The 12,823-nt window shown below is 41.7% G+C and overlaps 1 protein-coding gene across 1 annotated transcript in view; it reads left to right on the top strand.

The window, feature by feature from the left end:
* Nucleotides 1-12,823, top strand: part of pax7a (paired box 7a) — a 65,786-nt gene that overhangs the window by 17,221 nt on the left and 35,742 nt on the right. The gene's annotated exons all lie outside the window — the stretch shown is intronic.

Raw genomic sequence — 12,823 nt, 5'->3', positions numbered from 1 at the left:
TGCTTTAAAAACAATAAAACAGCAGCTGATGTAGATACGTCATTAGACTGCAATTACAAAAAAAAAAGCAGAACTGATTGACCTCATCACCACTAAAGACAATCATGAATATTGTTTAAAAACACAGAGAACCTTCACAGCGTCAAATAGTACAAACAAATGTACAATATTATCTTGCATTTTTTGCTCGGAGGCACAACGTGTTCTATCTTTTGACCATGTTTCCATTGCAGCCAACCGAGCAATTTCTGTGATAAACACGATTTAATTCACCGTGTAATTCCGTAAATTACAGTGAGTCCGACCAACGAGGTATTTATCAGACGTGTTTGGTGGCTGACAGTCGACGTCAAGCGACGACAAAAGCCTTTTTTTGTTGTTGATTTTGTTTTTGTTTTTTCTTTGAGGTGGGAAGATGATCTTCCCTGCTGGGAAGATGACTGTAAAGTTTTTGAATCCATAAAATCGGAAGCAAGAAGGATCGTGCTTGTCTTTGACTTTAATGATGAGTGCCGCTTGACAGACAGAGAGGTCTATTTAATTTGTACGACATTTGTTATCGTGAAAGTGGCTGTTTGGGTGTAACGCGAAGCACATCAAAAGACGCTGGCATTAGATTTCCCCGCCTGTCTGAGGGAATCTTCTGGAGTAGTAATAATAAAAAATAATAAGCAGGACCTCTGGCGCAAATGCATGTTTGTCGTGCTGATTAAGCTGTCGTTATTCCGGCAAAATGGTAGATTTGGCGAAATTAGTCAGCGCCACGCCGGCTTTTATGATGTCCATGTTAAATCAGATGAGCCGGTCAGGAGGCACGTAATTTATTGAAAAGACGGCGCACTTTGCAAGCGATTCACCTCGCCGCCGAGGCTTGTCAAAGTCTTGACTGCTCACGCTGCATTCCAAACAGACAAAAGACGTTTTGGGGCTAATTTTATTACAATACGGGAAGAGGGCCGCATAATGTGCGACAATAATTAGGTTTAGCACACACACCACCGCCACCATGCTTCGCTAGTCTTTAAAAATGCCCATTAGCCTATGCTACTTAGCGCCAGAACATTTTCCATTTTATGCTCCTGATGGGCCACCATATTCATTTGTTTTAATTGGCCGTGCGCTAGAAAAAGACTGCAAACACGTTCATCACCCCACCCCTCCATGAGTGTTGCCAATCACAAATGTGTTCAAATTGTCCAACAACTTTGCACTGTTTTGTCCTTCCCCCTGCACCCCCAATTTTCCCAAACTAATGGGCTTATTTCTGCATCATCACTCATTGCCTCCCCGGAGAATATGCGGCGCTGTGCCACATCTATTTGCAGCCAGCAAATCAGCTCCTCGCTGGGAACAAACATAATAATAATAATAATAATAATAATAATAATAATATATTTTATTTACAAGCGCCTTTCAAAACACTCAAGGACATTTTACAGTCAAGAACAAAAACAATGAAACCACAGATAAAATGATAAATAATAAAAGAAGAGATTAATTTGAATTGAGTATACGATTTTGAATCGGTGGGTTTTGAGAATTACCCTTTTGCTTTTTTTATCGCTTTCGAAGCCATTCGTCTCCTCGTTTTATGGGCATGCAGTGCTGTGTTGAATTCCTCAGTCAAACTTTTATAGCCAAAAATTCCCTGCCCAGAAATTGAGAATACCTTCTTCAGGCACAGACAAAAAAAAAAAAGAGAAGAAGGTCCAGTGTGCATTCCTCTATACTTGGCTCCATTTATCTGCGACACAGTCTTGAGAAATGCCCGCTTGATTTTTAATTTGTAATTTTATATTGTAAGAAGCTCTTTTGGCGAGGTGACTGCAACTGTGAGACCCCCACAGGCAGTGGCAGTTAAAAACTCCTCTGTTAATTATTTTGCACTAGGTTTATAAAATCTGAAATATTTTATTAAAAAAGCAAATTTTCAGGAAATTACTTGTGGCACAATTTTAGTATAATAGCTTTTAATAATCTTTTAGGGAAAATGCATTTTGGGGTTTTATTCATGGTAAATCTAATTTTTGGTAAACACATTTTTTTTTCTGAAAAAAAAATTCTGGGCTAATTTCCCAAATATGCAAAATATGATGGAATGTGCTTAAAAAATGTCATTACATTTTTTAAAAATCATATTTTACCATATCCATGAAACAAATGTGTGCCATGTATGAGGATTATTGGGCTGGCCGCCTTGCATTCAAGGTGTTCTGTGCCACGAAGAGAAATTTATAGAATTTGATTAATTAACCAAATAACATTGTTCCCCCCTCCCTCCCTGCCACTCCTCAAAAAAATAAAATAATGCTTTTCATGATTTTTGTAAAGTGTTTTCATGATAATTAATTGTGCCGGATGTCTTGAAATAATCTTTGCAGTAGATATATTTTTAAGGATGTGTGGAGGGTTGAACATGTGCAATCGCTGTTCCGTTCGATTCCATTCCATTTAGGATACATGTGTGTTAGATTCACAATGTGATACCTTCTAATAAGCTGGTGATTGCAAATAATTGAGGCTCAAAAAAGCAGAATTCAGATTTGAGTGGATGCAATGCTTGTTTATAGAACAAAATAGAATGCTTTCTTTATTGAATAGAGCGGAATTAGCATATATCCATCCCACAATTCAGTTTTTTAAAACAATGCACATCTTTTCAAATAAGGATCAAACGTGAATAAATGCATATTTACTCTTGTGAGTGGAACACAAGGGAAAATGACTAAGCAGCCGCACTACAGTGCGAGCGTAGCGCTTCCGTAACAATAGAAAAGACTACATTGTTTACAATGGCATCGCTGTGTACAAACAGCATTTTCCTCCGCGGTGGTGCTCAAATACTTTTTATTAGTTGGGTTGTAAATGAAAGAAAGAGAGAATCCCACCACCCTTCGAGGCCGTCACGTTTTCACACTTGGGCAGCGCCCAGGCATGGGGAGTCAATATGTCAGCGTTTATGGATGCCCTGCGGTTCTGCACAGGCCTGTCAGGCACCTATTCATGCTCTAATGGCCCCCCGAGGAGCTTGTCTCAGCGGGCTGAAAAGGCAGGGAGGCCCAGCGAACGGGGGGTGAGCGCCAACCGCTAGCGTGCGCTCTCATGGACGCGCCGCGCCTTCTTCCCACTGACAAGAGCCATAAAAGAGCATCGCTCCGGCTGCTCCTCACACTGCAACCCCCCCCCCCCCCCGCCCCGGACCCCAAACCCCAAAAACAGGGGGCTTTTCAATTGTTTGTTGTGAGAAGATTAGAGAGACTCCCATCGTTCTTACCTCTCTTCTTAAAGACAGACGAAAGAATGTACCACAGAAGAAAAGTTTGGACATTTTTGCTGTAAAAAGTCCTACTTTTGCTCATTTTAAATTGCAGATTTCGTTGTGATGAGAACAGGTGTGCCTTAATTTATCTGGAAATTACTATTCCTTCACTATAAATTATGTACAGTAACTTTGTTTATCTATCAATGCCAGCAACATACAGTGACGGGCAGAACAATCAAAGCGACCTGCACAGTCACCTGTTGCCATTCAAATGAGACCATTTCTTTTCAATATTTGTTTCATTTTTGTTTGTTGGTGTGCCATGAGTTTTTTTCCTGTGTGTGCCTTGACCCAATAAAAGTTGGAACAAACTGTTTCGAGTTTTGAGGACTTTGAAACAGCGCTTCTAAGACACAATGTGACAAGTGGCTGCCATCTGTGTGGAATTTTCAAAAATAATTTTAAAAAAAAACAAAAAAGAAAAAAAACAATCATGCATAACCAGTCAATCCATTAAAAAATTGTTTGCGAAAGTACATGACCAATTCCAGTGTCCACCTATTTTTTCATAAATAATGTTCCATTTGCACTATTTAAGTAAATTTTTTAGGGCAAATGATGCCTTTTGAAACAGTCACATTGGAATTTTGGTCCGTACAGCCTGATTGGAGGATATTTTTCACAAAAACTTGTCAGGCAGTTGGGAAAGGCTTTCCCTGATTAGCAGTCAAAATGAAAGCGTCAAGGAGATATATGTTGAGAAATAATTAAATTTACTGGTTTACTCTAATTTCAATATGGGTATTGACTATAATTTCTATTGGCAATATAAGATGAAAACATTTCCCCAAAAGGTAATTTTTTTTCAGACAAAAACTCCAGTATCCATCATCAAATTTTCAAAAATCATGATCAGGTTGATGTGACCATTCCAAGCAGATTCAGCATTTTGACAGACTGTCATTCTTGGGAAATGTTTCTATGTACAATAGTGCTGGCCGACTATGATATTAAGTGATATTGATTAATTAATCAATCAAACAATTAATTAATTAATTAGTTAATTAATGTGACTCTTTATTAACCTCAAAACTTAGTATTTGTTCAGGCGGCACTGGTGTCCACTGTTTAGCATGCTGGCCTCACATTTCTAAGGTCCAGGGTTTCGATTCCGGCTCCAGCCTTCCTGTGTGTGGTTTGCATGTTCTCCCCGTCCCTGCGTGGGTTTTCTTTGGGTTCTCACATTCCAAAGGCATGCATGAAAGATTAATGGGATGATCTAAATTGTCCCCAGGTGTGACTATGAGCGTGAATGGTTGTTCGTTTGTGTGTGCCCTGCGATTGGCTGGCACCCACTTCAGCGTGTGCCCCGCCTACTGCCCGAAGACGGCTGGGATAGGCTCCAGCATGCCCGCGACCCTCCTGAGGATAAATGGATTAGAAAATAGATGCATAGAGAGAATTTATTCAACTACCAAAACTGAACTACTCAAAACTACCATCATACCCGCATATCTACTGATCCTTGCATATTGAACAGTGTGTTCCTGAACACTCTATTCTTTTTATTTTGTACAAAATGACCTTGTAAATATCATGGAAAATTCTCATTCTATTCAGTACAATACTTACAATAAAAGAAAAAAGAGTAGAAGAAGAACGCTATGACTGAGTTATATTAACAAAACTCCTTGCTTTACATTGAGCTTAGTCCCGCAGGAGCTGCTCTCGGCCACAGCTCACACCCAGACACTCGCAAGTAGGCCCCGCCACTTAAAAGCACATATCTAAGACACAGATAGCCTACTACAATACATCCAGTGTTTTTTGTACAGTTGATTTCTTTTAATAATAATGTGGGAGATGTATAATTATTTAAAATATATATTTTTTGTATATGGCCTTTTTAAATGATGGTTTTTGACCTATTGCATGCGTGTTCACAGTTTGAAGAAAAAGTTGTTTCAACTGAACTCTTTTAAATAGTTGAGCACTTTTGAAACAAGACAAGGTAGAGAGAGTTTTTGTTGTTGTTGTTGTCTTCTCTCCCGCTAAAAGATAACCGCGGGAGGTTCTTCATGGCGAAAATTGTCTTTCAAAGTGTCGTGTTTATCGCCGATCTCGTCGCCGTGGCGCAAAGTCGCTATCTGCGATGCATCGTGCCGTCCCCTTCACTCTGCGGCACCCCCTTTGGGATGACGTGCCTTCGCCGACGATGCCGTTCTCCCAAAAATGCAAATTGGGGAAGTTGTTAGTTATTTGATGTTGATTCACCCCCACCGTCATTCACCACCAATGCCGCCTCCCCAAACCTCACGCCCCCAAAACATCCCACAGTGTTGTGTGCTTGAATCGCATGCAGTCCCGAGGACAGGCAGGCCTGTTTATATGCAGGCCCGAAGCAGCAGAGACAGCACAGAGACAGATGCATGTCACAGATAGCAGATCCCATCGCTTATCTGGTGCCTGTTTGCATAATTAGGCCTTTTGATATTCACCACCCCCCCCACCCCTTGACTGACAAAAAGTATAATTGCGGTATCAGGCACGACAAAAGGTAGGCACAAAAATAAACAAGCCAACATAAAAAGGGAGAGAAAAGACGCCATGTTATTTTTGTCCTGTGGGATACGAGGCAGGAAGAAAACATTTTGAGCTAAATCTGCTGTCAGTCACAGTCAACTGGTGTGACTCGGAGCTCACAGGCTGGTCTTGTGAATGCCTGCAAAACACACACACACACACACACACACACACACACACACACACACACACACACACACACACACACACACACACAGAGCGCAAGGCCTCGTCGTAATTATGCTGGAACTAATATGCTTTTCAAAATGAGCCATTATGAGCTAATGCCGCGCTGCCAAAGCCCTGTCTGTTTTTGTCCCCACGTCTCGGATAGCGCGCAAAAGGTGCGGCTGATATACTGAGGACATGGCGGCTTGGCGAACGAGGAGTTTTTTTGTTTTTTTTAATTCACAGGTGTACTAGAGATGAAGCCTCTGGCACAAGCTTGTTTTTCCATGTATTTCAACAACATGTTTTTCTTGGGTTTTTTTCTCTCTCTCATCTCAGCATACCCGAATTTAGGTTGTAATTACAGGTGTGCCTGCAAAATCCAACAAAGGTTGTAAAGAAAAAAAAATCCATCTCATGAAGATGACACTAATCATATTTAAAAAAAACACCAAGATGTGATCAAAGAGAGTCAGTATAAAATTGCTAAAACAGTAAAAGGTACAGTTAAATCAAAGTGTAGTTTGTTTCCCTGTCTGCTTGGAAAATATTATTGACTCTCAATTATTGTTGTTGAAACAAAAGCTGCATTGTGAGCAAAAGCATTCTGTTTTGCAGTGCATTTCCCCCTTTGTGAGGTTCCTTTGGTTTTAATAAGCAACCTTGAAATCGCCAATTAAGGCCATTGAACAAACAGAAATATTTGGATATGATCCAAAATACCTGCCACTTTGGTTCATTTTGATCAAATTCAAGTTAATTTTTTCCTTGGTGATTTTTTTTTGCTCAGGTCTATTTAAGCAATTGCTAAATTATGAAATGCTATTTTACAAATACGAAACAACAAATGCAAAATTTTGATCAAAAGTACCTGGAACATTTCGGACGGTTTCAACTTCGCAGCCTTCGTCAATCAAGTTATTCTATTTCCTCCTTTAGCGGTTCGTATGGATTTGTAAAAGAACAAAAACCGCAACCCCCTCTCCCCTCCATGTCATTCATTTGGTCTAATTAAGCATCTAATAATTGCTTCTAGATGGTTGTGGCGCAATGTCACACAGTTTGTTGCGGTGCATTCTGATATGCTCAAAGTTAAAAGAAACCCAACCAGTGAAATGAACTGACCAGTCCGTTGACCATACTGACTCGAAACCAGAGGTGTGTAAACAGCCCCAAAGTTCCTGGTTCAATCCTGATGGTCAAAGAACTTGACTTCCAATCTAGTTGGTGACCATAAATGCAGGTCTGAGTTATCAAAGCTGATCTCTTGATATGGTTCCTGGTTGTATTCTGGAAAAAAAAAAAGCTAAAATGGTCAGAAAATGTCCCTTCTGCAGGCTGTAAAATTAGGTAAGTTTTGGGTTGTAGATAAATGACCCAGGAACTCGCTTTCGACCCAGGTTCGTATGATAGATGATCTGACATTTCATAGTTCCTTGAGATGAAATACACATTGTCTCTACACTTACAGAATGGGATGAGAGCCAATGGAATAGTAAAAAAATATATATATATCAAAAAAAATCTGGCTTTGTAAAAAAAAAAAAGAAAAAAAAAGAGTTTTGATTGACACAGTTATGGAATAACACTACATCATACTGAGAGCTGATTCAAATATTGCGGTGTGGAATAGTCAGAGGGTGTTTTGGAGTTTGAGGAATTGAAGATGATGAGAATCCCATCTGGAGGGTGAGGAGACTGGGGGTGGGGGGGAGGGGATCCGCGGGGGCTCCTTTAAACTTCAAGTTCACCTTCAAACTAGATGAACTAGCAAACCCAATCTTTCAAAAAGGCTCCAACTGAGCTTAAAAGCCCCATTAAAACGAAACGTGGCACTGCACATATTGTTGGACCTTGTTCACTGTTTTGTCCACAGGAATCCTTAATTCAATTCAGTAAATGGGGATCCTGCACGTGGACGACCTCATTTTATTTTGCCCCAAGTTCTGCAAATGATCCTTTTTAAACAAGCTTTGTTGCGCGATTCTCACTGAAACCGTGAAAAGAGACACAAATGTCACCCCCCCCCCCACACCCCCTGCAAGCCCCCACAATGTAATGCCAGAAAATAAAAATAATAAAAAGTGTGTTTGAGGAATGTAATCTCGAGTCCTGGGTTGCAATCGCAGTTTAATGGCAGTTGTTCAACTTCATGCAACACAGGAGTGAAGCACTTCTCAGCGACAATGTAAACACAACAAAGAAACAAAATGCAGACACTGCCGTTGACAACTTTCTGTAAGAAATAACACGTTTGACATAATTTTAAGACACTGCTTCGTGAGCAGTTCTTTTAATTAGCCCACACTTGTGTCTTTTTCATCAATTTCCCTATACACCAGCTGTAAATGCTTTATTACACCACATGTGATTGGTAACAACCACTTCCCTTATCCTTACATTCTTAATGTAGCTCCAAGTCAATTCTCTGTCTTAATCAAGCACTTAGCAAAACAAAGAGCTGACCAGGATTAGAAATCAATGTTTGGCGATGGTTGGGGGATGAGGCCAGGGGGGTAAACCTACAGGGGCCCCCTGTAGGTTTAGAAAAGCGCTGTGCAGTAATCGTGCCCACTGGATGGCGCATAATTAGATTCTAATTGGACTTCATGTAAGTAACGACAGACGCTAGAGAGGTTTATCAATATCCAATGAACCCTTCGAGCGCTGGTATTATGTGAACGTCTAATCAGTATGTACCTTTTTGTTGCACAGCGGACCATTAACGGATTGGTCTCGACACCCCCCGTGGGAGTCTTGTTTGCTCGCTTATGGGATGATTCCCACCGGCGAATGAGGGTAAAAAACGCAAGACGTGATTTTGAAATGTTGTCATTAGCTGTTAAACACACTGAAAAAGGGAGGCGTTGTGCCCTGCAGACGTCCTGCCGTAACAGCAGCAGCCGGTTCGCTGGCAATGCCTTATTGTACCGTATTGCCAGTTGTCGTGACCGCCACAAAGGAAATTCTGTTGGTTTCCTGTGTGTTGTGTTCTTGACTGCGTGCAAATGTAATTCTGTGACATTTTGCGGACTGTTGAAACATAGTTTGAGTCAATATTACGATTGTTTTCTTTTGTCATAGCCAATCGCGCATTTGTAGATGAAAAGTATTGAAGTTTTGGAGGACATATGCGTTTGTTTTGTAGACAGCATGATTTTGCAATAAAAAAAAAAGCGGGTCATTAATCCAAAACACATTTAAAAGTCAGACTGATATCTCCTCATAGAATCGAATTTCCAGAGTGTTTTTTTTTGTTGTTGTTTTTTTAAGGGAGCAGGACATCACTGTGCGATGAAGCTATGTATCTCCAAACTGACTTTGACTGAGTTTTTATCTGAAATGCCATTACAAAAACATATATTTAATTTTGAATTTTAAAAAAAACTCAACTTCCATCCATCCATCCATTTTCCGATCTGCGTATCCTCACAAGGGTCTCAGGGGGTGCTGGATCCTATCCCAGCTGTCTTCAGGCAGTAGGTGGGGGACACCTTGAACCAGTTGCCAGCCAATCGCAGGGCACACAGAGACGAACAACCATCTGCGCTCACATTCACACCCGGGTACAATTTATAATGTTCAATCAGCCTACCATGCATATTTTTGGCATGTGGGAGGAAACCAGTCCACCCGGAAAAAACCCACACAGGCACGAGGAGAACATGCAAACGGGGCTGGAATTGAACCCGGTAGCTCTGCACTGTGAGGTCGGCGCGCTAAGCGCTGGTGCACCGGGCCGCCCAAAACTCAACTTGAGAAAGGAAATTTGTATTGATCGGTTTTGCTCTCTCAAAATCAAACTTAAAGCACACAGGCAGCACATACAATAGTTCGACATATCCACAGCAAATATCTCAGGTTTGATAGCCAAAGAACACAAAGTAAACATATTTTTGTTGTTTTTCAGATTTAAAAAAAAAACTTACGAAATATGGACTTTTGACATGCTTTTCATTGGACAGTCATGGCTTGTTCCCTAAAAAAAACAAATAGCACTGTGAGAGCACATACAGAACTTTCACTCACTCATAGTCATGTCCGGACAGTTACAGTACACAAAGAAAATTTTTTAATTTTTCCAAATTAAAAAAGCAAAAATCATCAACATACGGAAATACATGCTTTTCACTGGACAGTGACATTTTTCTCCCTAAAAAACAAGCAATATAACTCCAGGAGCGCATCCAGTATTTCAGCTAAAATCCGTCAACCAAGGCTTGACAGTTACGACACACAAATCAACACATTTTAGGTGTTTTTCTGATCAAAACCCCAAACTCGCAACATTTGGAGATGCATGCTTATCTTTGGCCTTTAACATTTAGACTCCCATCCTGGTCCCAAAAGGAACTTTGAGAGCGCATACAACACTTGTTTTTGTTATTTTTCAGCTGATAAACACATCGTCCCAAAAATCTTGGACATACACGGACAGCGACCTCCTGCTACCCCACAACAAAAAAATTAATAAATAAATTGGGTCAATGGAATTTTTTTTCACTTTATTACCAAGGCCTTGGCTGGGAGTCCCATTCTTACTTTCACATGCAGTCCCAGCTGGGCGCTGCATGCGTGATGTGTGTGGGTGTGTAGCGTGTTCCCGTTCCCCCGTCCTCATTACAGACAGGCCTGTTGACCTTGCGCTTGTGCTTCATGTTTAAGAGCAGATGTGTTGGCTCTGAAGGGCTTAATGGAGAGCCGCCGTACATGCTATCAGCTGTCGAGGGTTATCAGTCATTAGCCCGGTGGAAGGCTGAATGTGACACCGGGGGCCCGCAGCAGGTTCCCCGCAAAGTAAAGTCTCAAAAAAGACAAAGGATGTGAAGAGACGTGGGGGTTTTTCTCGAAGTACCCCCCCCCCCCCGCCCCCCGGGTCCGCGTCAACGACGTGTCCCGCCGGTAGGACATCGGGGGTGACTTTGGAAAGCGATCCGGGCCCGGTCTCAAGTGTCGTCACGGCAACTTAGCGAGCCGACGGATGTACGCATCCTCATAAAAACCAACAAAAGGATACGCGGTGTATGTACATATTCAACTTTTGTATGTTCAAGGGCGGCGTGCGTTCCAAGAATCGGTTTTTATTAAACCGGATAAGACTGAAGAATTGATTTAATGAATGCGGCCTCATGTCCGGCGGCCACGTTGTAATCCGCAGAGAATCGTCGAGCGCGAGCTCAGGGGGGGACAAAAAAAAAAAATGTTGGTGGAGTGGCCTGTGATGATAGTCTCCATATAATCCCCTAATTCCTTGTTTAATTAAACTCTGGAGCCGGCCTTGAGATTCTGCCAGCTCTGTTGCTCTTTTGTTCTCACAGTTGTTTTTCGTCGGAGTGTTCATTTGTCCACCTGTGCTGAAAGATGCCGCTGAAGAGTGCCACAAATGAAAACAATGGTTTAGGTGACCATTCCGTCTTTGATTTGAGCTGAATGGTGTCATGAGCGGGAATCCGGTGTCTCCTCTTGCACGTCTTCCCTTTTATTCTCCCTCTCCCACACTTTTCTGGACTGTGCGTGATGCAATCCAACAAGGCCTGCAGCAACACTGGCACGTCAGCGGCGCCTTGTCACTGTCTCAATGAGGAAATTATGAAAATAAGAATTTTGTGACATGAAATGAAAGGGGGCATGTAGTCTGAATAGACGTGCAGAGGAGGTGAAAATGATGCAATTTTCTAAATTCAGTTCTAATGGTAATGCACGATGGTAATGCGCGTTTTGCTGTCAAAAAACGTCCCTGTTGGGCCCGGATTGTACCGCTTTGTGCCGTATCTCCCTTCCTCGAGCAAAAAGTCGGCTTAGCCGAATGCCTGAAAAGTCGTGTAAAATGTGTTCTAATTCACTTAATGACAGCAGACGCAAACACAAGCGTTGGGCTGAATGGTTTTGCCGCGATATTGTGTTGCATGTTAACGCACACACACACACACACACAGCACACATAAGCAGTGTGCCCTGGGCCAAGTTGAGGCGAGGAGCAGCAAGGTGGCCCGCGCAGATTAACCCGACTACCCAGCTATGCCCCCTCCCCTGCTCCGGCATTCCGCTTTAACTTCCTCAGGCAACCCCACCACCCCCACCCCCTCTTTGAGCCTTATATCAAATAAATCATCACAGATTATTTGTAGTGAACCCCCCTTTATCACGAGTGATAAATTCCAGACCCACCCACGATAGGTGAAAATTTCTGATCTGGGAGATGGGGGAGAATTTTTCCTCTGAAGACCGCTTACTGGACAGTGACATTCTCTGACTTGCATTTATGCTTTAATACACTAAAATCGATGGATAAAGCAATTATATCGCGTTTATATATGATGACTATTTTGAAAAACTGTCACAGCACTGGTTTCTGCGAAAGGTGATGATGCAAATTTAAAAAAGGAAACTTTTGGGGTGGTCATGGCCCTGTATCCCACTGGAATAGATCCGCCCCTGCACAATCACCGTAAGAACCAAAACAAGAGCATTCTGTTGATAGCTGATGATTTTGAAAGCAATTATTTTAGACTCATGAATGTGATATGCTCACAAATCAGAGCAAGGCATGGAGCAGAAAATGGAAGAAACCATTTTTGCTTTTGAAAAGCAATCAGCTTCCCTGTTATGAAGCGAGATTGTGCCTGCTATTTGTCGTAATGTCTTTGTGTTGTCATGTCATGACATGTAGTCATCAAAACAGGTTTCATGTTTTGTTTTGCTTCCTCATGTGGCTTTTTTCAAGTCTTTCTTGTTAGTTTTGTTTTTACCTGTTTTTGCCAGCTCCCTCAAACCACTTGTGTCCTGTGCAGGTGTTCCTAATTGTCTCAT

This window comes from Hippocampus guttulatus, chromosome 8 (genome assembly GCF_054856545.1).
Source record: "Hippocampus guttulatus isolate MCC_2025c chromosome 8, RoL_Hgut_1.0, whole genome shotgun sequence".
NCBI lineage: Eukaryota > Metazoa > Chordata > Actinopteri > Syngnathiformes > Syngnathidae > Hippocampus > Hippocampus guttulatus.
The sequence above is the reverse complement of the archived record's forward strand: the minus strand, read 5'-3'. Positions and strand labels throughout refer to the sequence as shown.